The 24507-nt window shown below is 40.6% G+C and overlaps 1 protein-coding gene across 1 annotated transcript in view; it reads right to left on the reverse strand.

The window, feature by feature from the left end:
• LOC117248417 (protocadherin-15-like) overlaps positions 1-24507 on the reverse strand; it is a 335851-nt gene that overhangs the window by 172103 nt on the left and 139241 nt on the right. The window lies entirely within an intron of this gene.

Genomic DNA, 24507 nt, shown 5'->3' on the forward strand with positions numbered 1-24507 from the left:
AACCAGGTCTGTGTCACTGCTTTGTGGGGGGGGTGTGCGGATGTGTGCGCTGCTGGCAGGCAGGCCAAACACTGTTTGCCTGAGCAAAAATCTGCAGGATGATGTAAAATGACGCACTGTAAATCATCCATAAGAGAGAAGCTCTGGGGGCACTTTAACACTGTTTATCTGCACACACTCCCCACACAGCAGCAACGCAGACCTGGTTCAAAATCAGCAGATGATCCCTTTAAAGGAAAAGTGTGTAAGATTTAGTGAGGACTGGAAGCAGCTGAAACTTCTGATTAGAATTCCTTCAGTGTTCATTGTTAAAAGGTTTTTAGCTGGTGCCAAATTATCTGCAGAGGTCTCTTTCTCTCCAAAACAAACAGACAATGAGTAAATGAATAAAGCAGTTTCACATTGCAAATCAGATTCTCTGGTGCTGTTTGGCATGCAACAAACAGGCTGTTAGCCTAGACTTTTTCTCTGATAACTTAAGATTCAGAAGTTCAGGAGGTTTCATTGTGAGCCAAACTATCCGCAGAGGTCTCCTCCTCCTCTCCCAAACAAACAGACCTGGTAATTTAGACTGGTAAAACCACTGAATAATACAGTTTTACCCTAACAACTTTGTGTTGTTTTTTTTCCAATGCTGCTCATCACTGAGGAGCTTCTAACTACAAGAACCATTGCGAAAACGCCAAAACACGAATGGCACTATCTGGAGCCAGTACTGGGTTTGTCTGTCCTTGGCTACTGTAGAAACACAGTGCAACATGGGGATCTCCATAGCCAAGAACCTGCTCCCTATGTAGACATAAACGGCTCATACTAAGGTAACAAAAATGTAATGATTCTTATTTTCAGGTGATTATACGCAGAAGAAAACATAATTATTATACTATATTTTCGCCAATTAATTAATTCATTCATTCATTAATTTTCCGTAACCGTTTATCCTGTTAGGGGTTGTGGGGGGGCTGGAGCCTATCCCAGCTGACATTAGGCGAGAGGCAGGGTACACCCTGGACAGGTCGCCAGACTATCGCAGGACTGACATATAGAGACAGACAACCATTCACAATCACATTCACACCTACGGTCAGTTTAGTCACCAATTAACCTAAACTGCATTTCTTTGGACTGTGGGAGGAAGCCGGAGTACCATAGAAAACCCACACTGACATGGGGAGAACATGCAAACTCCGCACAAAAGGGCTCCCCCACCCTGGGTTTGAACTAGGAATCCTCTTGCTTTGAGGCCACAATCCTAACCATTGCACCACTGTGCCACCTTTTCCACCAATATATCCCCCTAAATCTGACACACTGGACCTTTGTCTACAGTACACCTTGCTGGAAAAGAAAAAGTCAAAGTGTCCCATTCCAAAACTACTATTTCCAAAGTTTCAGTGAAAGTGATTAGAAAGTTGCATGCCTACAACAAGTATAACACAAGCAAAGGAAGAAGAAACATGTGCAAACTATTGCTGTATCACACTGTTTACAGAGATATTCCAGTCACTCTAATAGATAGATAGATATAGCAAATACAGGTAGGTTGCAGTAAGCCCATCATTCAGGTTGTATCACTTTTGTATGCTAAACTTTTGAGCAGTTTTTAAAAAAATGATACAGATCACGTATCAGATTCAGTTAAATATATTTCACAAAATTCTGTGCCGGTGCTTTCAAGCCAAAATAAAAAATGTCTCCATCAATGGCCACATAAGAATGAGCAATTCAGTTACCAAACGCATACTGTGGATAAAACATGATTTATTTACACATGCTGTAGAAAAATGATCCGTGTCAGGCAGATAAACTGCAGACAAAATGTGTTTACACTGTCTACGCTTGTTGGTACTTTTACATGCCGTGTCTCAGTTAATAGAAAGTGAGGGGGGAAAATGCATCACTTCAGTTTGTGATTGGATATGTAAATGACTGATCACATTTGTAACTAGAATTACCACCCCGTGGTTGCATGCCTCAAGTTTCTCTTACAGTTTACATCCATGTCTGTGAACACAGATGCTTCACACACATCTTGTCCCCGGCAGCACAGAAGATCTATACAGTCAGCACAGTTTCATGGTGGACACCCAAGATGAGTGTCACCAATTCACTATCTGACCAAATGTGTCCCCTTCTGTTCCTGAGTTATGATGTTGAGTAATGGTCAGAAAAGTGTTTTAAGTGAAGTTGACCTTTTGGAGATTGAAATGTCATCACTTCATTATGTCCTATTAGACATTTGTGACCTTTGACCTTCAACCACCAAATGCAAATCAGTTTATTTTTCAGTTCAAGTGAACAGTTTTGCCAAAGTTGAAGAAACTCCCTCAAGGCAGTATTGAGATATTGTGTTCAGGAGTACGAGACAGACAAGTTCACAGTGACTTTGACCTTTGATATATGATCACCAAAATAATCAGTTTATCATCGAGACCAAGGGAACTTTGTGCCAAATTTGAAGAAATTCCCTCAAAGCATTTTTGAGATTTCGCGATTTATGAGAATGAGACAGACAAGGTCACAGTGATCTTGATCTTTGACCTATGACCACTAAAATAATGAATTCATTGTTGAGTCCAAGGGGACGTTTGTGCCAAATTTGAAGAAATTCCCTCAAGGCGCTCATGAGATATCGTGTTCATGAGATTGAGACTGTAAAAAAATCACCTTGACCTTGATCTTTGACATATGACCACCAAAAATTAATTAATTCATCGCTGAGCCCAATGGGACATAGAAGAATTTCTCTCATGGTGTTCATGAGATACAGTGGTCATGAGAATGGGATGGGCCAACGTACGTGTGTACATACAATCCGAAAACATAATGTTTCCAGCTACGGCTATCGGCGGCGCAGTGGCATAACAAAATAGTGGTCAATGCTGCTTTTTAAAATGCCTAGACAGAAAATATTTGGCATTTCAACACCAAATGACAAACAATACATTTAGGAGTTACAGCGCTGTGACAAGCTAAACCATGTGAGCATGGGATTTTTTGTTTTCTTTTTTTGTGCAACTTAAATTCATCCCACATGCAAAACACACCTCACATGTAATCAAATATGCCAAAGTGAGCCGATGAGTCTTCAAAGTGCACTGTGTTTTCCCCTGAAAGTGAGTTTCAAGCTTCCTGACCACATATAGATGCTAAAATCCTGTGGAGACTAAAAGCACTTGACATGCCTCGCCAATCTACCAGCTGTAAAACCTAAGAGGGTGGTGGTATTTTAATGGGCTTTTTAATTACTGCCCATAACATCTTGAATTTCATCCTTTCATAAAGCAGGTTCATCCATTTTACAGAGGCACTCAGTCTCTAAGATACTCAAGAAGCAGCACAGATGGAGGTGTGATGGAAGCTTTTGCCTTGTAATTATAATACCCTGCATTTTTATGCTACTATTAATGACTGGGCAGCCTGTTTGCAGCAGTCGGGGTTTGATGCATTTGTGTGTTGTAATCACAAGGACCTATAATTATCTGTCTCACTTGGGCTAAACTCCATCTGAAAAATGGATCTTCTAAAAATTTAATTTAAAAGTCAAAAGACCCCCCTGTTCCTGGTTCATTAATCTAAAACACAGCTTTTCATAAATATATCTGCCTCAGTAACTTGAGTGGTGAGCTACATCTTTTTTAAACTCTCAGGTCGTAAATTACACCGCTGATAATATTGCAAGGGAGGGCACCGAGAACCTCCTTTCTTTTTCAAGTTAATTGAACTTCAGCTTTTTTCCCCCCGTAACAGCCAATCCTCCCACTATTTTGGGCACTTCCTCTCTCAGTCTCAGTCACACAGCAAAGTCATTGTCCTCATCAGTGGAGAGGATGCCAGAGTTTGTCAGACCTATACAAACAAGTTCCACCGTGCTGTACGGGTACTTCATCTCTAAATAAATAAAACTGCTCTCTGTTTAGTAGCCTGTGACTCAGTCAGGTTCATCTCCGGTAAGAGGCGCCTCTGATCTGGGCTTCACAGTGAACTACCACCACAGAGACAACACAGAGGGCTCGCTTTCATCCCAAATATCAATAATGTTGGCATCCATAGATAATGGCCCCTGATAATACTGGAGGCCTGTTTCTGTTAGGGCTCCAGGTTTAGTATGAAAAAGAAAAAAGTTAGTTGTACTAAGAGGAACTACGCCCATTTTCAGAATTCAAGTGTTGCTTCTATGCTCTTAGACAGTCCAAAAAATATTAGTAAACATGAACAACTCTCTCGCACATCATAAAAGATGTTACAGATGACACTGAGAGCACCCAGAGGAGTGTTCTGAGTCTATGGGTACGGTTTCTGTTTCAGAAGTGAGAATATTACAACAGTATAAACCTCATTTGGGAATAAAAACGAAAACAAACATTCTACAGGTCCACAAAACCAGTCTTCCTTTTCATCTTATTATTATTATTTTATTGTCTATGGTGCAGCTTCAGACTTTATACCCTATGACATGACAATACTTATTTCTCTGGTTTCTGGCTTTGAGATATAGTATCTTATGTGATTGAACTTTCCCAGAACACCAACATATTCTCACTTCAACATCGTCCCATATCGACGTTTGGTCATGGACTTTCCACGTCCAGGTATGACATAAAAGGTACCCTGGGTGTGTTGGTTGTTGACGATGTGGGACCCCGTGTGAGGTTCTGCCTGTTACATGCATTGTCTTCTTTCAAAATACTCTAACTAATTTTCACGTGAAATTTACGGTCTACATGCAGTCTCCTTCAAAATAAATGCACTACAGCAGTACAACAATGTGAATAGACTCCAACAACTTACGCATGTGGTTGGGTTCAGGCAACAACATCACGTGGTCAGGTTTAGGAAAAAAGAACAGGGTTTGGCTTTATGATCTTACGGGACACAAACACCACTCTTCCGTGTGAAAGTCGGAGTTTGTTGGACCCATCCACCACCCCTCCTGCCAACCTTACTCAGACTTTCGCCGTCTTAACTTTCGTTCTTGTCTTGCCACGTTACCTCCTGACACCGCCGACCACCGTTAAACTACAACTACAACCAGCCACGTATCATACTGACGATAAAGGGCGCCTTTTTTGTGTGTGTCTGATGTTGGCATTCACTGCCCGAGCACCAGATTTTGACAACTTCGGATTGAGACTGGGTTGAGAACACAAATAACATTGGGATTTATTATGTTAATTTAGGTGGTGTTCCCCTTTAAGGTTTATTGGTACTGGCATGAAGTCCTGTTTGGAATACGCTTAGAGCTCAATCCATGATCTAAGAAGGTTGTCACAAGGAAGCACACCAAAATACAGAGATGATATGGGAGAGTAAAAAAACCTGTTAACTTATTACAACATATTAAAATGGCAAGAAGACGGTTGTTGTTGCAAAAGGCTGAAATCAGTCAGTGAAACAACTTTTAAAAATTGTTTGACATTACGTGGTCATTAAACTAACGAGCACATGTGTAAGTGGTATATTATTAAAGAATATAAGCTGCAATTAATTTAGTAAGAAAATAGCTGTGATCATTTTGCACAGACAGCTTCCTTCGACAACATGCAGGATATTAATTAACAACAATTTCAGTTGTTCATTAAATATGAACTCACTCCTTCATGGCTGTTAAATGGTTCTACTTCTACTCACAGCTCCCAATTTTAACCTCTGTTGCAACTGATTGCACTTGTTCCCAGGGATGTTAACAGTGTTGTACCAAACTGTATATCCACTTTTGGCTTTAATAAATGAGAACTTTATGTTGAAAAAGTTTCAGTCTGGTTTTTAAAGCTTATCATTCACGTGAAACTGCGCTCCTGAAGGCAATAAATGAATGATTCTAATCCAGTGCGAGAAATCCTTCTCCAGTTTTCTAACATTTGATACAGCTGCAATATTAGCAGTCTGACTAAGAACTGGGTGGTCATTACCAACACAGTGCTTCAGTATTCATTTTTATCTCTGAGTGTATGCCTGCGTGTAAAGGTCAATTCAGTATGTCTCAGCGGGAACCCCTATTTTTATTCCATATTTTCCACACTGCCTCTTTAACATCTAATTCACACTCATAATATCTCTTTCCACCATTATGTGTTTGACTGGCTGGAGTTACTTGGGCAATGACCAAGCACAAATGTGCTGTGGCCACAGCTGTCCTTAGGACATCCATTACTGATGCCAAAATATTTTGGGATCCTCATAACCGGCCAAGATAACCAAACCACCTGATTCTAACCCCTGCATCCCTCTGACTGAGTGTGTTTCTTAACACAGGAGAAATCCGTTGACCAAAAAAACAGTTGTCTGATTATGCCTACTTTAACTCAGAGACTAAACATTCCTACCTGAAACAAACCTGAAGACTGTCTCTGTCTTTGTAATGTCATTTGGATTAATTCCCCTTCCTCTGGAAATGCTAATAAATATATAAATAAATAAATTCATAATCTTTCTGGCACTAATATAAGGGAACATCCTGGCATCTCTTCACTTGTTACTTATTAATTTTAGAAGTGATTTTACATTTTACTGATTACTTTAAAAGCACAGGGGGGCGGCTTCCATATATGTCAGCCTTTTGTCTGAGATCCTGTGAAGTTCCTGTTTTAGATGTTCAAAAATCTACAGACCAAAGAGATCAGCCTTTGCAATTCAGGTACCTAGACTGTGGAATGAGATAAATTAGGACCCTGGCCCAGTTTCCTGATAATGAAGAATCTCAGAGTCAAACACTATCTCTACTAACAACTGGAGCCTTAACGGTCCTGGTCTGGTGCATGTAGCCGCTCACAGAATACAGGGTATATAGACTGAGGAACATAATGAGGAACCACAGTTCACAAGTTTCACCCAGAAACTTTGAGCTGTATACTGTCAGCAACATGTATTGAGGTTAGCACACATATAAGTCAAGCACATTATATTAACAGCAGAGCTAGAAGAGTCACCTGCTCTGCATATAAGACTTCGGATGTTGTGCTGGCATTGCTCCACCATTATAGGGTGTGTGAATGGAAACAGATCCAACATGCTAATGCTCATTCAACTGAATCACTTGGATTCAGTTCAAGGTCCACACACTTCATACTTGCGTCATACTTGCGTTTGGCCATGTCGTCGAGCTAATTTGCTTTCTCTGTTGAGTAGCTGTCCGTTAGTCACTCACTCTACAGCAGGAAATGACACTTCAAATCAAAAGCTCTGTGCCGTAAATTCACTGTACTTAAAAATCGAGTTTGTTTTTTCAAACTTGACATGTTTGCGAGTCACTTGAGGTCCATTCAGAATGGGCCCGCGACCCACTTTTGGACAGCAACCCACCAGTTGGGAACCACTGACTTAGATCTGCCAATTGCTGGGATGATACATTTTTGGGTGCCCCAAAAGTTTAATACAGGCAAGGTGACAAAAGTTGTAACTCTCCTCCTAATACATACACGTTATTTTATCTATGTATTTTGGTATTTTTAATTTCACAGCAAAAAAGATGCTTTTCAGTTTTAAAGTCTGTTGTGACTTGTTGCCTTTTGGTAAAGTGTTTGTTCAGTGTTCATACAGTGTAATACAGAGGGTTTGAAATGTTACTTTTTGTTAAAATGAAACAGTTCAGCAAAGTCACCAGTGGGCAAAATGTCATCTCAGTCCCCAGCAAGAGGACTGTGTCTTTCTTTAACAGTTGGCACTAATGTCAAAAAAAAAAAAACATATCCTAAATGTTTTTCTCCCCACTTTGCCAAACTTGCATCAAACTGTAAGTACTAAACTGGGCTATGAACCAAACTGTATCTGTTGAGTACTGTTAACAGTATTTGGATTTAAAAAATATGCTTTAATTCCACTACTTTTGGCACAAACATGAACTATAACTAATTCGTTTTTCAAATTAACGCAATTGTAATTACTGAAATTTGTTTGAAGAAAGGTTTTTGCACATCCAACTGTGTCCAATGCAGTTGCGTTGAAACAGAAAACAGAAAATCCTGCACACTGCTCTTGCTCAGCTTCACAGTTTATTAGTAACTAATGTTTTGGTCCTCCTGGACCTTCGTCAACAGTGTTCAACACCATTACTTCCAACACTGAGCTTAAATAGAAACTGCTGCACCCATTTCACAAGCGTGTATAGGTGTGAGGGAATTAATCAGCTGTGGGTGTGACAGCAGCCTGTGCACCATATGTCACATATCCCACAAACGAAAGAACAAGGAGGAAATTACTGAAATTTAAATGGGCTCTGTAATCTTTACTTTTGTCTTCATCATAGCGGACAAATCCTCCTGTCTCATGTGTGTGTGTCTGAGAGAGACAGAGAGAGGGGAAGAGAAGGTGGAAGGTGGACTATTGCGCCAAGCATTTCTGTAAGTTCTTTAAAACGTACTCAAAATGCCGTGGGGTCACCCGACCGTATGGCAGGGCAATAAATGATGTGAATCAATCAATCAGTCAGTATCAGAATGTCACTGCACACAGTAGCCAAGAGTTACGGATATTTGAGCTTGCCGTCCTGGAAATATGGACATTATTTTTCCCTCCTCCAGATCAAGGACATGTTGCTGTCTATCTGCAGAATTTCAATTACTGTTATGGTAACAAAGGATAAGCCTCAGTGTGTTTGTTTTCCTCAATAATCTGTTATTTCATTAAGCTTATCATGATATCAAATTACTGTCAAATGTCTCAAAAACTGTTAATTCATTTAATGCTGCCAAAAGAGTTTAAATGAACTCACTTGATTTGAAGGCCTGTCCATAAATAAATTAAACAGGCCTGACAAAACATATCAGTTGTTTTTTGTTCCACTGCTTACTGTTCATCATAGTGATAATGGGTACAATCACAGATAAAATTTGGCAGTTGTCTTGCCCCACATTGTGCCATGGAAACATTAAGATAATATACTGCTATGTGGTTCTTAATCAGAGAACTGAAGCAGATATTTAAAAGTAATGCAAAATTACTTTCCCTTGTGGCCACAGAGATTAATTTTATATGCAGTTAGTGGTAGGGTTAAATATGTGGGTGTTCATTAGCACTCGTGTACTAGAATAAGAAAATGACATGTAACCAAAAAATGAATGCAGTAATAAGGGTTACAATGTGTGGATTTGTATCTTTCCCTTTAATATCACCTGCTTCGTCCATCGCCTTTTAATGTTTGTGAAGTATAAACTGTTCCACTCCACAGACAAAAAGCATAACATCCAGGGCATATTCCTTGATAAATATAAAATGGAAGTACACAATGATGCTGCTAAAAAAAAAAATATCCAGTAGCCAACACCTTTCTCCATCAAAGTCTTGTGTAGTCATGACTGTGGGGCATCTGCAGCGCATCACTGCCGTCTGAGCAATGGTGCCTGACATGACTGAGAGGAGAAAGACAAGGATGATGTACACCTAAGCTATTTTAAAACTGAACATGACTGTGTGCTCACAGTGAGTGGTGGTCAACCAGCAATAATGGAAACTGTGAAGGCACACTTACAACGCAGTCAGAATATAAAACTAGGTGGTTTGAGTCTCTGACAATCCTCACACTCATGAACACATTTGGTACAAACATGTGCACCAGCTGTCAAAGGGCCTGCTGCGCAGCACACATCACCACAACTAAAATATGTGTATTACAGCTACTACCAAATGAGGAGGGATGTAATATTGCTGCATTCTTAGCGCTCCAAATGCTTAATAACCTCTAATTACTTTTGATATAATTTGACATGAAAAACATCTGTCTGTTTATGCATGTCTGCCAAAGTAAACTGGAGTCAAAGAGATGACGGAAAAAAGCTGCAGCTGTTTCATTCAGTAAACAGAGAACCCAATAAGTGCTCTGAAAAAAAAAAAAACAGTGTTGCAGCAATCTCTTCCTCTGGAGAAACATTAAGTGTTTTTTAATTTCTTTTCATACTGGGTGAGGTGCATGTCATGCATATATGCATGCTGAGCTTATATGGGGCCCAGGGTATAAAATTAACACCCTGCCATTCTTGACAACTGGGTTAATTTCAGACTGGGTGAAACTATCAACTTTTTCCCATAATTTTGGCAAGCTGCTAATTTGCCTCAGTGGATTGCCCAAAATAGCCCAAATACAAACATAATTTAGTGACTGCAAATTGATGTATAAAAATAACTATGGCACAATGGCGTAGTGATGTCAAACCTGCTGCTGCAAGCCTCTTGCTATTCTCAGTCTGAAACCACATGCCCTCTTTATTACCACATCTCCGAGCTTCGTATAAATTTTAATACATTTAGGGGGACATTTCCACTGAGAGAAGTCTTAAAACACTTCACACATAGGAGATAGAAAACCCATACACTTATGGTAGAAAAGGTTGCACACACATACATATACTTAACAGATACCGCACTTGCTTCACAATGAAACTAAAGACATGTTCAGAGAGGTTTCAGGCCTGCTATAGGGTCGGGCAATTCTTATTATTATCGTCCAATCATGGTTACTCGAGATCACCAATAGACAATTCTATTTCCAGGGGTGATGGAAGTAGGAAGGGGTGGGGGGAGCTGCGTCACAGGATGCCAGCATGGAAGACTTAGTTTGTGTCAAAGAAAAATGCAGCATCTTGTATTTGGGGAAGTTTTGGGTTTAAGCTGATGCGAAAGGTGAGCAAAAGGATATTGTGTGTAAATAATAAAGCTACTTGTTATCCAAATTGTCGCTCATCCCTTCAATCTATCGCCAATCAATCAATCGCCAATTGTCGCAAGCCTACCCTGTGTTACCTCCCTCAGTGACAGCTTAGGGCCGTAATATACTTGCTGCAAACAGTGCAAACGCAACCGCATCATGGCTGCCACGCGTGATGTGCGTTCGTTTGACGCGTCGTACGCACATCTCAACACGAGGTACCGCGACGTGTGCTTGAGATGCAATATTCGTATAACCGCTAGATGCGCTGGTGCGAATGCACACAGTGACCCGACCGGATGATCAGACCAGACCCTTCTTCTTCTTCTCATGAGATTCTTCACGATTTCCGGGTTATATTTCTGTTGTCTGCCCCAAGTGGTGACCGCCAGTATTGTGCATTTTGACTACATAGTGCTGCACACACAACGCGTCAACAACACGTCACCCTCACAGGTTACCCACAAGGCCACTGCCCGGTAACACCTGCATCATTGGAATGAGGCCAGTCTGGCAATCAAAATGCAAGCTCATTCAGCAAAAAGTTTACCTGGCTGGACCTTTGCTTCAACGTGTGCCTAGCGATTGTTGTGATGAAAGATAAAACTGTTGCTATTGACACCTCCTAGAGTTCTGAAATCCTGTATGTGATTATTAAAGATCTCTGCACAGCGTTTTAGCATCTGGTAAGCCTTCGAACTCATGGATCTGTTACCAGCAACACACCCCTACTATTGTCTTACAGAAGGGCTGTTTCACCGGTCAAGATTTGGGTTCATATATGTACATCAGCTTTTTGATCAATTGGGTCAAACTATGAAGTCTTTTGAACAAATAAGAAAATAATTTTATCTTCTGCAGATAGATTTCTATAGATATTTACAAGTACACTAAAAAGATGACCTTATTAAGATTCAAGCTCCTAATGCAATTGAAAGGTTGTTGATGAATCTACGAATAAATAACTCAATGGGAAAAATGATCTCCAGTATGTATAGTGCATTTTTGACTATGGATAAGACTGACTCCCACTATATTAAACCCAAATGGGAAAATGAGCTGCAATTACCAGAACCAATTCCCACAGAGACCTGGAATAAGATCTGTTAAGGGTCTCACACGGTCATCACAACAAATATATGGAGAGAATTCAGATGGAAACTTATTGTACGCTTCTTTAGAATACCTCATATAACATGTACATTTGATACTTCTGCGTCTAGTGCTTGCTGGAGGGCATGCGGAAGGATGTCGGCTAACTATGTTCATACATTCTGGGCATGTCAAAAGCTTAAGACTTAAGACGAAGATGACAATTGTATGCTTTAATTTGTGTTCCTGCATTTTGGAAATAAAAAATGAGTTCCAAACAAAAAGAAGGGCTGTTTCAACAGTCAGCAGCCATGGTAGCAGACCTGTGAGGTCGCACACCACTGGGGCCAAGCAGCGGAGCTTTGAGCCAAATGCTAAAGTCAGTATGCTCACAACATGCACACAGTGACAATGCTAACATACTGATGTTCGGCAAATACACTGTTTACATGCTCCACATCTTAGTTTAGCGCGTGAGCTGGCTGACATTTGCTTATTAGCACTGAACACATAGGGGCAGCTGAGGCCGGGTATGTCAATGTTTTTGCTGGTTTTCAGTCACAAACCACAGTACTGGACATCATTCTGACATGATGGTGCTACATTGTTAAGTCAGGGAATCATCAAAGTGATTACGGTTAACAACCTACCATTGCCATAAATAGAGCCACATAACAAACATGGTTAAATAATTCAAATCCAAGGCTAACTCTGTGTTACAAGGGCAGGAAGCAGTGCTGGCAGGTGCACTACTGTGCATGAAGTGAGCGCAGAGTAGAGCTCAGTGTATTCACTAACAATATGACACACATATGATGCAGCTCCACCATTCAGGGTATTGTAAGATTTGGGAAAAACCTGCCAATCAGCTCCAGCTTCTACAGACAGCAAGTGCAGGAAAGCCATGGTGTCTTTCTAAGTTTTTTTTAGCTGTAACAGTTTTTAGAAGTTGGAAACTTCTGATGTGTAATTCACAAACAAGTTGGAGAAAAGACTATTAGAGTAATCAAGCCTAGATAATAGATACCTGTCCGATCCAAAATTACTGATAACCACACACATAAACACCCTCATTTCTTTGACTAAATCCTGCACTGGGAACTTCATTGTCCGCCTACGGTACATACTCTCGTAGGGTTGTACAATCTTTGTGTGCACTTTCCAAAGCTGCACCTCACACCTCTGCAGGATCCAGGCTGTTTTGCAAATGATGAACATGCTTACAAGGTTAGAAAAAGGTTCCTCTTTGGATAGCCGCCAACTGTGGCTTCTGCTACCTGTTCCCACACAGATTTGTCTCTCAAGTTGTTAACGTTGGTTTTCAGTCGCAATAAATGTGGATAGTGAGAAAGTTAGGACTTAATATATTTCAATACACGTATCCACTGTAGGTATAGGTATGTTTGTTATAACTTGCCAGCTTGTTTTAGAAATGGCTGCCTACATCAACTGCTCAAGTTGAAGACAGATAAAAGATTTAAATATTTCACATCTCTGCACATTTGATGCATGTACTGTATGTGTGGAAGTCAAAAGAAAAAGAAAATCCCTGCGGGGACAAATGAAATACATTACTGTTATTATTATGAGCCACACATGGTCAGGATGATTTCATCTCTCTTGTGTAGTAATACTATTCTTTTTGAAAGTAAGCCAAAGAGGCAAACTGGTCCTGCAAATTGGTTCTGACAGTGCAACTTCCATCAATTCATAATAATGTGATGAGGTTTTCACAGTGTCGCGAGAACGGTCAAGCAGTCATATCACATTGTGTGGATAGAAGGCATAAACTCAACAACAGATAGTGAAATATGCCTCAAACCATCACAGAGGCCAATATGTTCGATGATCTACACTACACTGTATTTTCATGATTGTAAATCCAATACTGATTGCAGGGAGGGGATATGTTATTAACATCAGAACCAAGTGATGCCTTGGGCTTTCCAAGAAAGAAACAAGGCTGCTTTGTTGCAGGAGACTGAATGGTGAAAGGAAAGACGGACAACACAGACGTAATGGTAATGCTGAAAACTACATTAAGCCATCAGCACTGTTTCTAAATAGACAGCACTAAAATAGATAGCAAGGCTGTTGCTGCTTTGTCTGCTGAAGAACAATAAAAGGCATAGCCTACTTTCACAGATTATTTCTCTTCCAGGTAGTCCACTGGATATAGCTGCTGTTCAGAATATAAACTAGAGCTGCCCTCTGAAAGTTGAAGATTTGAATCATCACTCAGAGACCCCTCAGTCGACTGAGATTATTCAAGTAGAGCAGCCGGGGGCTTTTTGTCAGTCAGTGTGCAGGGTACATCTGAGGACGTTTTGGTCCTCAGATGTAGCTACAAAGTGAGCACTCCTCGCTTTAATGCTGCTCTCCGCTACAGGCAGCTGCAGACCTAGAGCCAGGGTGAGTTGGAGTAAGACCTAGGCAGCTTCCCAAATGAAGAGAGACCTTGCCCTGTCAGGCTCAGGAATAATGGTGTATTATGCCTTCTGCTTAGTAGTGGTGAATTTACAGCTCACAGCAACTCAATACGGAACAATCTCTGGATTTTGTTTAATGACTGCAAGAAATATTGTTGCACATTTCTGATGCGTCATTAGTGTAGTTAGCATGCATTAGCTTGGATCGCTGTCACTCTGAATGTCCTGCTAAACCCTGCTCAAACTTTCTACCTGGAAGAGAAATAACCTGTGAAGTTCCTGAGGACCGCCAGTAGACAATAACATTATATATTTAGATTCATATAATGTATCTGGTTTCATGTATATGGAGGATATTACTACAGACAAATAGGTCACGTCTACTGTGACATCAGATACTGTATGATGCCTAGTCCACTGTTCAGGGGAAGCACCGTGCATTGAAGAAAGACTGGCACTAGCTGCCACCATTTTCCTAATGTAAATGTAGATATTGCGCAAGACTAGGAGATTCTGTTTTGTTCATAATCTCAATGAGTGAAAGGGAAACACAAAAACTCTTCTCAGAAAGAACGAGAATGAGCTTATTTATTAAAATGTTTGACTATTAAATCTATAGCTTTATTAAATTTAGCTCATTTAAACTTTTATGAATTTCACATATTAGCACAATCATATCACATTTGATTCAGGCCTACTTGATAGTGTGTAGATGACTTTGGTGCCCTCTATACTCAGGCCAGACAGGACCCCAGGTTCAGCACTTAATAGCAGGGTGTAAGATGCAGGCAGGACCAGCGTACATGGGATGCAATAACCAAGAGGCTGGCATAGTGTACAGGAACATCTGCACAGAGTTTGGGCTGGAAGTCCCAAGGTCAGAACGAATGACACCTTCTAAGGTGGTTGAGAACGGCTGAGCTAAGATCCTGTGGGACTTCCAGATCCAGACTGACAAACTGGTGATGGCTAACCAACCGGGCATCATGCTGATCGACACACAACAGAAGAAGGCAGTGGTGATAGATGCAGCAATCCCGAGCGACAGTAACATCAGGAAGAAGGAACACGAGAAGCCTGAAAAATACCAATGACTGGAAGAGGAGCTAGAAAAGATGTGGGGAGTTAAGGCAACAGTGGTGGCAGTGGTAATCGGAGCACTCGGGGCTGTGACCCACAAACTGGGAGAGTGGCTCCAGCAGATTCCAGGTACAACATCTGTCCAGAAGAGTGCAGTCCTGGAAACAGCTAAGATACTGCGCAGAGCCCTCAAACTCCCAGGCCTCTGGTAGAGGACCTGAGCTAAGAGGAAGACACACCAGCATCCTCCATGGGTGGAGGGTCGGAGGGGAATTTTTATATATTTATATATGACTACCTGTGGGTCCCTGTTGAAAACCTATCGACATCACTGCTTGTAACTTTTAATTTCAAGAAACCTTAACATTTCAACATATTAAGTCCTGAATCATGTTCAAGGTAAATATTACAACCTATATTGTACATGTAGTCCTATCAGTGTAATACAGTCTACCATATATACCATTTACTAGCCACCAACAGCACCCACAACAAGGTAACTGTACTATTGGTCTGATTGGCTTGGTACTGGCTACTTGAGCTGCATATTGGGAGTTTTATTTGGTAGAACAATCCATGTAATAATCTCTGCTGCCAAAAATGTGACGCTACAATATGAGATTACTTTGCATATAATATCTTTTCTGCAGACTGTTGTCTCATACTTTCTCTTAAAGCTCTGTTCGTGCGCCTCCAGCACATGACGGTCACATTTTATGACTTTCGGAAAGGATGTTATGCATTAGCATATGTCCTTGATCTTATCTTCTCTTGATCTTGACCTCACACTGCACATCACAGGTATTACACGTGGTATTATCTGGGGTTACTTAGAATGAGTATTACAGGCAATCCAAGACCATAATCTACACCCTTACAGCCCTTTAAACAGGTTGAAACATTAAACAAGATCCTTGTTGCCTGGATAGAAAGAACATTCATTACTTTGAGTAAGATGAAGTGGTATGTGAAACATATACTTGCTCCTTTGACAAAGAGAACAGACGGCTCGGATCTATGACTGAATGTCTATCAGTGCTTGAATACCAGATAGCCTTTTGTCTGTTGACACTGCTCTGGTAATCTTCTTGATTACGTGACAATTTTAAACACATAAATGCAGGGCATGTCTTTATTAGCTGAGTTGAAGAGGGTGCTTAAATGTTCTGAATGACAATCTGGTTGTTCCTGATTAGCAGATTCAAATGGCTGTTTATAACCATTCAGATGTGCCATTTTACATCAGGACAAACAGCCAGCAGGAGACATAGTAATGATACGATTTGGATTTGATTTAAGTTTCAAGTATTCATCAGGGCATTCTTAATGTGAAACTGGATAAGCCTTGAGTCATATTCTTCACCAGTAAAGCTAGGTAGGAGGCCGCATCTCTCAGTGTGAAAATCTGAAAATTGGGGCATCGAATAAAGCACCGCAGCATGAAGCCGAAGTGTCTGTAACCGCCTCAGTTAGTATCTGAATCTCAAATAAATGTGGTCTGTCCGAAGCTCAGATTTCAAGAACCAAGCTTTTCATCTGTGATGTCATTCTGATTTACAGCCTGGAGCTGCTCCATTGATAATGAATGGGAGACTGACTTTGTGCATTCCTAGAACGTTAGCTTGAAAGATGTCCGGGGTATTGGAACTGACTCGCATCCAATGACTGCCATCATTTTTAAGCAGTTCTCTATGCAACTGTACATTGGGATGACACCAGAGATGGGGCAAACTCATCTCTCTTATTTCTAGCTTTGGGAGCGAGTGATGAATATTCACCAATACACTCCAAAGTGTTACAGGGCATAGAAATGACATTTTATTTTCCTGACAGCTAGATTTAACCCAGGCTATGTTTCATGATCATGTTTAATGATGTATATCCATATTTGCCATCTGCAATTTAAACATTCATAAGCCAAAAATGTACACATTCTTTCTGACAAATATAACACATCTCTGACAGGAATACACTATCTGAAAGATGGAGTCATCCCTTGTGGACAAAAATAACTATGTGTGACACAATTTGCAGGAGCTCCACTGTAGTATGCAATAACCACATCTAAAACTAAGAGCGGGGTTTGCTCCTCAACATGACTGAATACTTTGCAGTCACTTATTATTTTTTTTAACTCTACTTGGTGCTAAACCTGAAGTGAGTGAAAATATTCTGATCATCTTAAGGTCCCACCACAGCCTCTGTTAATCAGATGGATTCAATGATTCAGTGGATTCAATTGGTAGTAAATTAAATTCATAAACATGATGTGATTATGAAACAAGGTTTCGTGATTCAAGATAAGGCATTAAGAGAAGCCTTTTACACCAGCAACCTGGCCCTGTATTAGCAAAGGATAACTGATCATCTGTCATCATCCGTTCTTTGGAAGTAGGGTGGGCGATATGGCCCTAAAACAACATCACCATATTTCAGGGTATTTTTGTGATAATGATATTCTTGATGATGTGAGAAATTAGTAAAAAAAAAAATCTAATTATTAATTTAAGAAAAAAGAAGTGCAAAAAAAAAAAAAAGTGATATAGTTTTACAGTATTTATTCAGTAAAAACTAAAAAAAAAGATCTCTCATTTCTTAAGTTTGCAAACAACAACAGTAACTCAGAGTGAGATTCAGATTCTGTATACAATATTAATAGTTCAACAAAGTAAAATCTAACACAAAAACTAGAGCACAAATTTCTTGTCTTTATTTGAACTTTAAACAGCTCCCAAATACTACTACTGAAACTGTACCCTGGGATCTCTGTCTATAAATCAACAAGTGATTTCCTTCTCTTTTAGGAAAATCCTAAATGATTGAGTTTTTTCCACCTGGACCTTTATGATCTGCCATTCCTCCTCTAATCATCACGCTGCAACCTGTGATGGGCCGTTATGATACCAGAACTATCGCACATTCACATATGTATATGTAGTTTTTTGTCGAGCCGCAAGTGAGCGAGAGATGCTGTGCTGCTGCCAGAGGAGCCGCTGAATGAGTTCCCGCTGAGTGGTAACTCGCCAAAAGAGTCTGAGAAGTCCGGGGCTGTTCATAAAACATCAGGACGCCACAGTTTATTCCACACTACTGAAGCTGCTCCTCTTTTTGGAACCACCATGGAGTCGCTTTTAGCTATGCTTGTTGTTGCCGAGGGTAACAGTATGAGGTCAATATGTCAACAAGTGGAAACATCTCGAGTATCACAAAATGCCCTTTTCATATCATAATAAAAATCATACTGGTATTACTATGAACAATATGACATGGCACACCCCTATTTGGAAGTATTTCAGATTTAGGAGAAAACAAATCATGTTCACAAAGTGCATGAGACTTGTGTGTGCGCCATAAAGCAACACAACTAACACCTGAAAAAAGCGCCAAGATCTGCAGTACAATGAATCCATGAATCCCCTCACACCACTTTTTTTCAGCTGAAAACTAATGTATATGACTACTTAGTAGAGTTGACAATGGACTCATTTTCATATCTTAACATCTTAGTGCAAAGGATTCGAGTTTTATATGGTGTTATAATTATGCATTGCAACTGCCCTCCACTGGTTGAAACCTGGCTATGCAATTCACTTTTCCTATTGGCTGACTTGGTAGCAAATTTGATCACCAACCAACCCCTCTTCCTCTCCTCCAGCACAAAGGAGTGCTCCCCTCCCAGCCCTGCACATGTTGATACCTTTTTCACCCTTCTAGAGGCATTTTTCAAATTTCCAGGGTAGAGGCACTTTAGCCAAAACTCTGGGGTTTAGTTACTCCTTAAGTATTCTAGCCTTCATTCACAAATATTTCAAAGCACCACGGGGGAGAAATCTAATTACTGACTAAAGATGGGTTTTACACTAACCAGGTTACTGCAGTGCATGTAAACTCCAATTTGCAGCCATAACCTGATTTCTCCCAGCAGACTGGTGTCTTGTGTGCATGCAAACATTGTACAGCATTTTCAAAGGAAACAGAAGACAGAATTTCATCCGCCAGTCTACCTCTCAAACCCGGTGATGTCTATGACTCATATTCTATCCCATCCTGCCTCATTTGTAACTAACTAGGGGGGCTGTGATTACTGTCTATGCTGAACTAACAGCTAAAAGATAAAGAAAGCTGGTACAAGCGTAGCTCAGCCTTGGCATGTAGTGCAGATAGTAATAAGCACCTTAATGCCTCGGAAGCAACCAAGTCATTTCTCTTATCTTTGTAACATAAATCTTCAAAAGAAGTCTGCCAACTTGATTTACAAGTATGGCACTGCTAAATAAGAAAAGCAAGAGACTACAGCTGTGTAGGGCCGTCCTCATGCAGTGCACACAGCCGTGCTTTGAGCTTTAAACTATACATCAGCATGCAGTTTTCCCATAATAACAAGGTCCACAAGCGGGGGTTGAGGACAAAGTGTTTACCATGTTCACCATTATTTATCATGTTGCATGGTGACATTTGATGATTGGCAAAATACACAAAGTACCGCTGAGGCTGTCAGGCATCTCATTATTTTTGCTATAATTGTTCATGGACTAAGGCATGGATTACAGTGACCTGATAATGACGCTATAGGAAAATTATAGTTATCACAAAAAGATTCACCCTGAGGTGTATATGTGAATGTGTGAATGTGTGAATACTTTATTTCATGGCAATCCATCCCAGAGTTGTCGAGACTTTACACTCAAAACCACAAATGTCAACCTTTGGCACTGCTAGAGGAAGTCAGCTGATCATCAGAGTCAGTAGGCTTTATGAATGTATGTCGGAGAATTTTTGCAAATCCATCTGGTGCAGCTAGATGAACTAAAATTACTCTGCAAACCAGCCAAGTTGCAATTACAGTTTACATTCATGTCTGTCCAGACTCATATGAGGCCATGACAGTTGACAGCGCTTCAAATGTGCATGTTGCGGCAAAGAAGCTATGAATTCTAAAACTTGGATGCTTCGTACACATCTTCAGCGGGGCAGCAAAGAAGATCTATACAATCAGCAGTGTTTCAAGGTGGACATAGTCTCGCCACCAGACAATCAGAGATCTCCGCCTTCTGATAGTCTGGGGACACTCCTTTCTAAAGTGTGTTTAACACACCGGCGAAAACGGCCGGCAACAAAGCAACACCTCTTGCATTTTTGAAACGGACACGCCTACTCGGAAATGTGTGCTCCCCCTTTTCTCGTCCGCAAGGAAACAAACACACAGAGAGCTTGAAAATGGATGCCCAGAGATTAAACTCTGTTTTATCAAACGTGTGCTCATCCGTGAAGAAAATATTTTTTCCAGCGGATGTCTTAGTTACAACATGATTGAGCTAACTGGAGTAGTTTCATGTCGTATCCGACAACGGGAGGCTTTTAACAGATGACGTCCTGATGTTAGCTTTGCTGCTAGTGTTAGCTGTCCCTGTCAGCTGCAGCCACTGATGCTTTTTATACATCGTGATTTCCCAAAACTTCATAAATACCACATAGCAACACAAAACTGCTTTGCTAGCTCAATCATGTTGTAACTAAGATATCCGCTGGAAAAGATATTTTTTTTTCACGGACCGTTTAATGAGTTATTACCTATTACAGACACGGCTAACAGCTAACGGTTAGCCCAGCTAAACGTGCATACAGAAACAGTAATGTTTGTTCAATCATTGTGTTTATAGACTTTACAAACATCGGATTAGTCTAAACGGTGATACAGTGATGTGAAAAATGTGATATATATATATATATAGCTAAATACTCTGCTGGTTTTCTACCCGGACTATAGAGGGAATCGCGTTTACAAGGCGATTCCCTCTATAGTCCGGCCGGACAGATGAGTCATGGCCTTGTAAAAGATTATGTTTGTTTCTTTTAGTTGGCGAGAATGTGTCGCCGCAAACGTGACAAACATCCACTAACTTTGACGGCGTTCTCTGCGAGCACGGCTGAGCCATTTTGTACCGCTACACGTGTTTCTAGTGGGACTATGTTTACGAGCACAAGAGTTCAACGAGCCACCAAAGGACCACCCTGCAGATTTACTATTGGTTCTGCAACGTAGGGAGTTTTTTAAACTCTGAAATTGTATCCGCCCATCTAAACACAAAATCAGGGAGAAAGTCATCAGTCTTTAGTTAAGCAAAGCATCTAAAGACTGACTTGTGAGTCTAAGGTGGACACCCAAGATTAGCGTCACTAATTCAGTATCTGACCAAATGTCTCCCCTTCTCTTCCTGAGTTAGGCCCTGATCACACAGAAAGCATTTTAGCAGCAGGAGATGCCTTTTTGTAACTGTTTTTAATGAGAATGAAGCTTTTTGTTTGCAGTTTTTGCACTGCGACCCACTTCACGTTTCTGCGCTTTCAGAGCCTGGCGTTTGATATAGTTTGCCAGATTGCTCTGAACGCTGCTTTTCTCCTTGAGTTGAAGTGTTTTCAACTCAAGGAGAAAAGCAGCCCAAATCATCTCTTTTCATTTTTCCCATTGTCCAATCTGATGATTTGAGAGGTGGGCCAACTGTGGTAGTCACGGCAACAAGTTTACAGTTGGTAAACAATCAAGGAGAAACTAGTGGTAGCGATTGCTGGATGCCCAGAGCTGTACGGCTGTCAAGACGTAGCTCCTGGACCAACTGGTGGTACTCCCTGTGATCCACCCTCTTCTTTAGGGTCTCATGTACCCACACATATCTCTGTTTCCCTGTACCCAACACACTGTTTGCTGACAGCCTCTCACCCTCAGCCAGATCAAGAAGAAGTACCCTCTGCTTGTCCATTTTGGGTGGTTTGGGTGGTTGCCTGGCAACAATAAAAAGGTGCAGCAAGCATATTTTTTCACTAGAGGGATTGAATTAAACAAAAAAAAACAAGGCAGTGCAGTGCACCATGCCTTTTGCAACTCATGATCTTCTGCAAAAACGTTTGTCTGGCCAAACGTTTTTGCAGAAGATCATGATGTCACACTGAACCTTTGGCACATGAATTATTAAATTAAGACCAAAAACATATTTCACAGTGATCTTATCCCATGGAAATCTAATCAGTATATCCTTGAGTTCAACCGGATGTTTGTGCTAATTTTGAATAAATTCCCTCAATGCATTCTAAAGACACAACATTCACAAGAATGGGACAGACACCAGGTCTCAGTGACCTTTGACCACCAAAATGCAATCAGTTCATCCTTGAGTCCACCTGGACGTTTGTGCCAAATTTGACGAAACAATAGCTTTCACAAAAATGGGATGGATGTACATACAAATGGACGACTCCAAAACATAGATTAGGCTTCATCTTCCTGGCGCTGCAAATGCCTGTACAACATATCGTGACAATCCATCCAGTGGTTGTTGAGATATTTAAGTTTAGAAAGTGGCCGCACAGTCCATCAACTTCGTCATCCCTCGAGCCGAGACGCCAACAGCAGTCACCAAACTCCTATAGCCATTCCACATTAGCTTTAAAGGTCAAGTAGACGGGGAGATATTGATGTTGCATTGTTGCAGGGGAGCAGCTGACAGGCGGCAGCTGTAGGTCAGGGGGTAGTTGAGTTTGTTGGGTAAACGCAGAGTTAGTGGGTCAACCCTTCAAATAACTCAACAGACCTCAAATTGCTCCCAGTGTGTGAATGGGTGAATAGCAAACAGTGAAGCGCTTTGTCCTACCAAGGTTGAAAATCTAAAGGAAAGTGCAGTCTGTTTACTGTCACCATTTTACGACTGAAAGAGATGCATGGTTCAATCTCCAGAACATCAACATTTCTATTGTTGAACAGCACACACTGTACCCTGCCTGCATATTTGTATTGCTGGAAAATGAGATCCAAACATAAAATATGAATGACCAATCATTTTAATGTCTGATCAGCCTAATGTGAGGATTAAACTAATCCACCATCTCACTACAATATGCTGGAAATTAATTGGTGAATGCTCCATATATCTTATTAACTGAGGGATGCAAATTACCAGCTGACGACCCAAATATATCTGACAATACAGAGAGCTTTCAGATGTTTCTCTTTTAAAAGTGATGCAAATATTTCACGATTCTTTGTATTTTAAAGAAAACAAATACGCATTAAGGACATGTTTTACTAAAATGTTTGCAAGCACACAAACATATATTCAGTATATGTTTCCCTACAATGGAAAAATCAATGATTACCTTCCTACAATAAACAGGAGCAGCAAAAATCCACCAATAATTCCTACAAGTTTTGGTATAAAGCAGAATTTACAATCAATATTTCCTAACGAGGGACCATCACAGAGCAGAAACCATACACCATTCTGTTGACAACAAGCTGTGTGCGACTCCAAAGACTCAAGGAGGTTTTGATTAACCTTAATTTCATTGCAGTGTTAACAGTTATGAGCCAGAAAATGCCAGCATCATTAAAATCGCCCCAAGCATCATTATGGTGCCCACAAACTTGGCATCATTGTTTCAGTGAAGCAGCTCCGGGATCTCTCTCTCCTGACGATGCCATCAATACAGTGCTGGCTCTGCAGCTTTAGGGGGAGAAAAAGTCTTTGAATGTCAAGTGAGTTACAAGACAAAAAGGTTGGTTTTCTGTTCACAGAATCACACATATTACATGAGCTGTAAACGCTTTTCTCTGTTTTGTGTGCTTGTGGAACAGATTTTACTCTGATGCTGCTCATGCTGAGGCCAACACATTACTTTTTACGTACTGCAGTGATCCTCTCCGCTCGTCTGTGCCACAGTACAGTGTGGAGAACTAGCAACTATCATTCTGCTCTATAGTCTCTTCACGTACATAGGGGGGGAGATGCTGCAGTGAAAGAACACAGGGATTCCCTTGGAGAGAGGGGAATAAAAAAAACACATATTCTATGATGACACTATTAATCTAAGTTGACAATCCCACCATATTCTGGGGGAAACTGGCTGAATAATGCAGTGAGGGCCAGCACTCATAAAAAAGACATTTATTTCCATCAGCTTTAAAAAGTCTGGTGATGGAAAACAAAATAGTTTGGTTGAATTTATTGGTTGTTTACTTAAAATGTGATTTTCTCTGATCACGTGTGAAGTAAACACATTAAATCAGATTAAGCAGTTTGAGTCAGAGATTATTTGCATCTCAGAGCATTGAATATTTTACTATGATATTTAAACCGGCGAATCCAAGTATGCTCATGCAAATAATGTTGCAGCGCAGCGTAACACATGAAAGGCCTGTTTTATGGCGCAATCAGGATAAGCACAAAGTGATTTACAACAGAAACAGAAGTAATTATGCTGACCGTTTATCTCCAC

Source organism: Epinephelus lanceolatus, chromosome 17 (assembly GCF_041903045.1).
Source record: "Epinephelus lanceolatus isolate andai-2023 chromosome 17, ASM4190304v1, whole genome shotgun sequence".
Taxonomy (NCBI): domain Eukaryota; kingdom Metazoa; phylum Chordata; class Actinopteri; order Perciformes; family Serranidae; genus Epinephelus; species Epinephelus lanceolatus.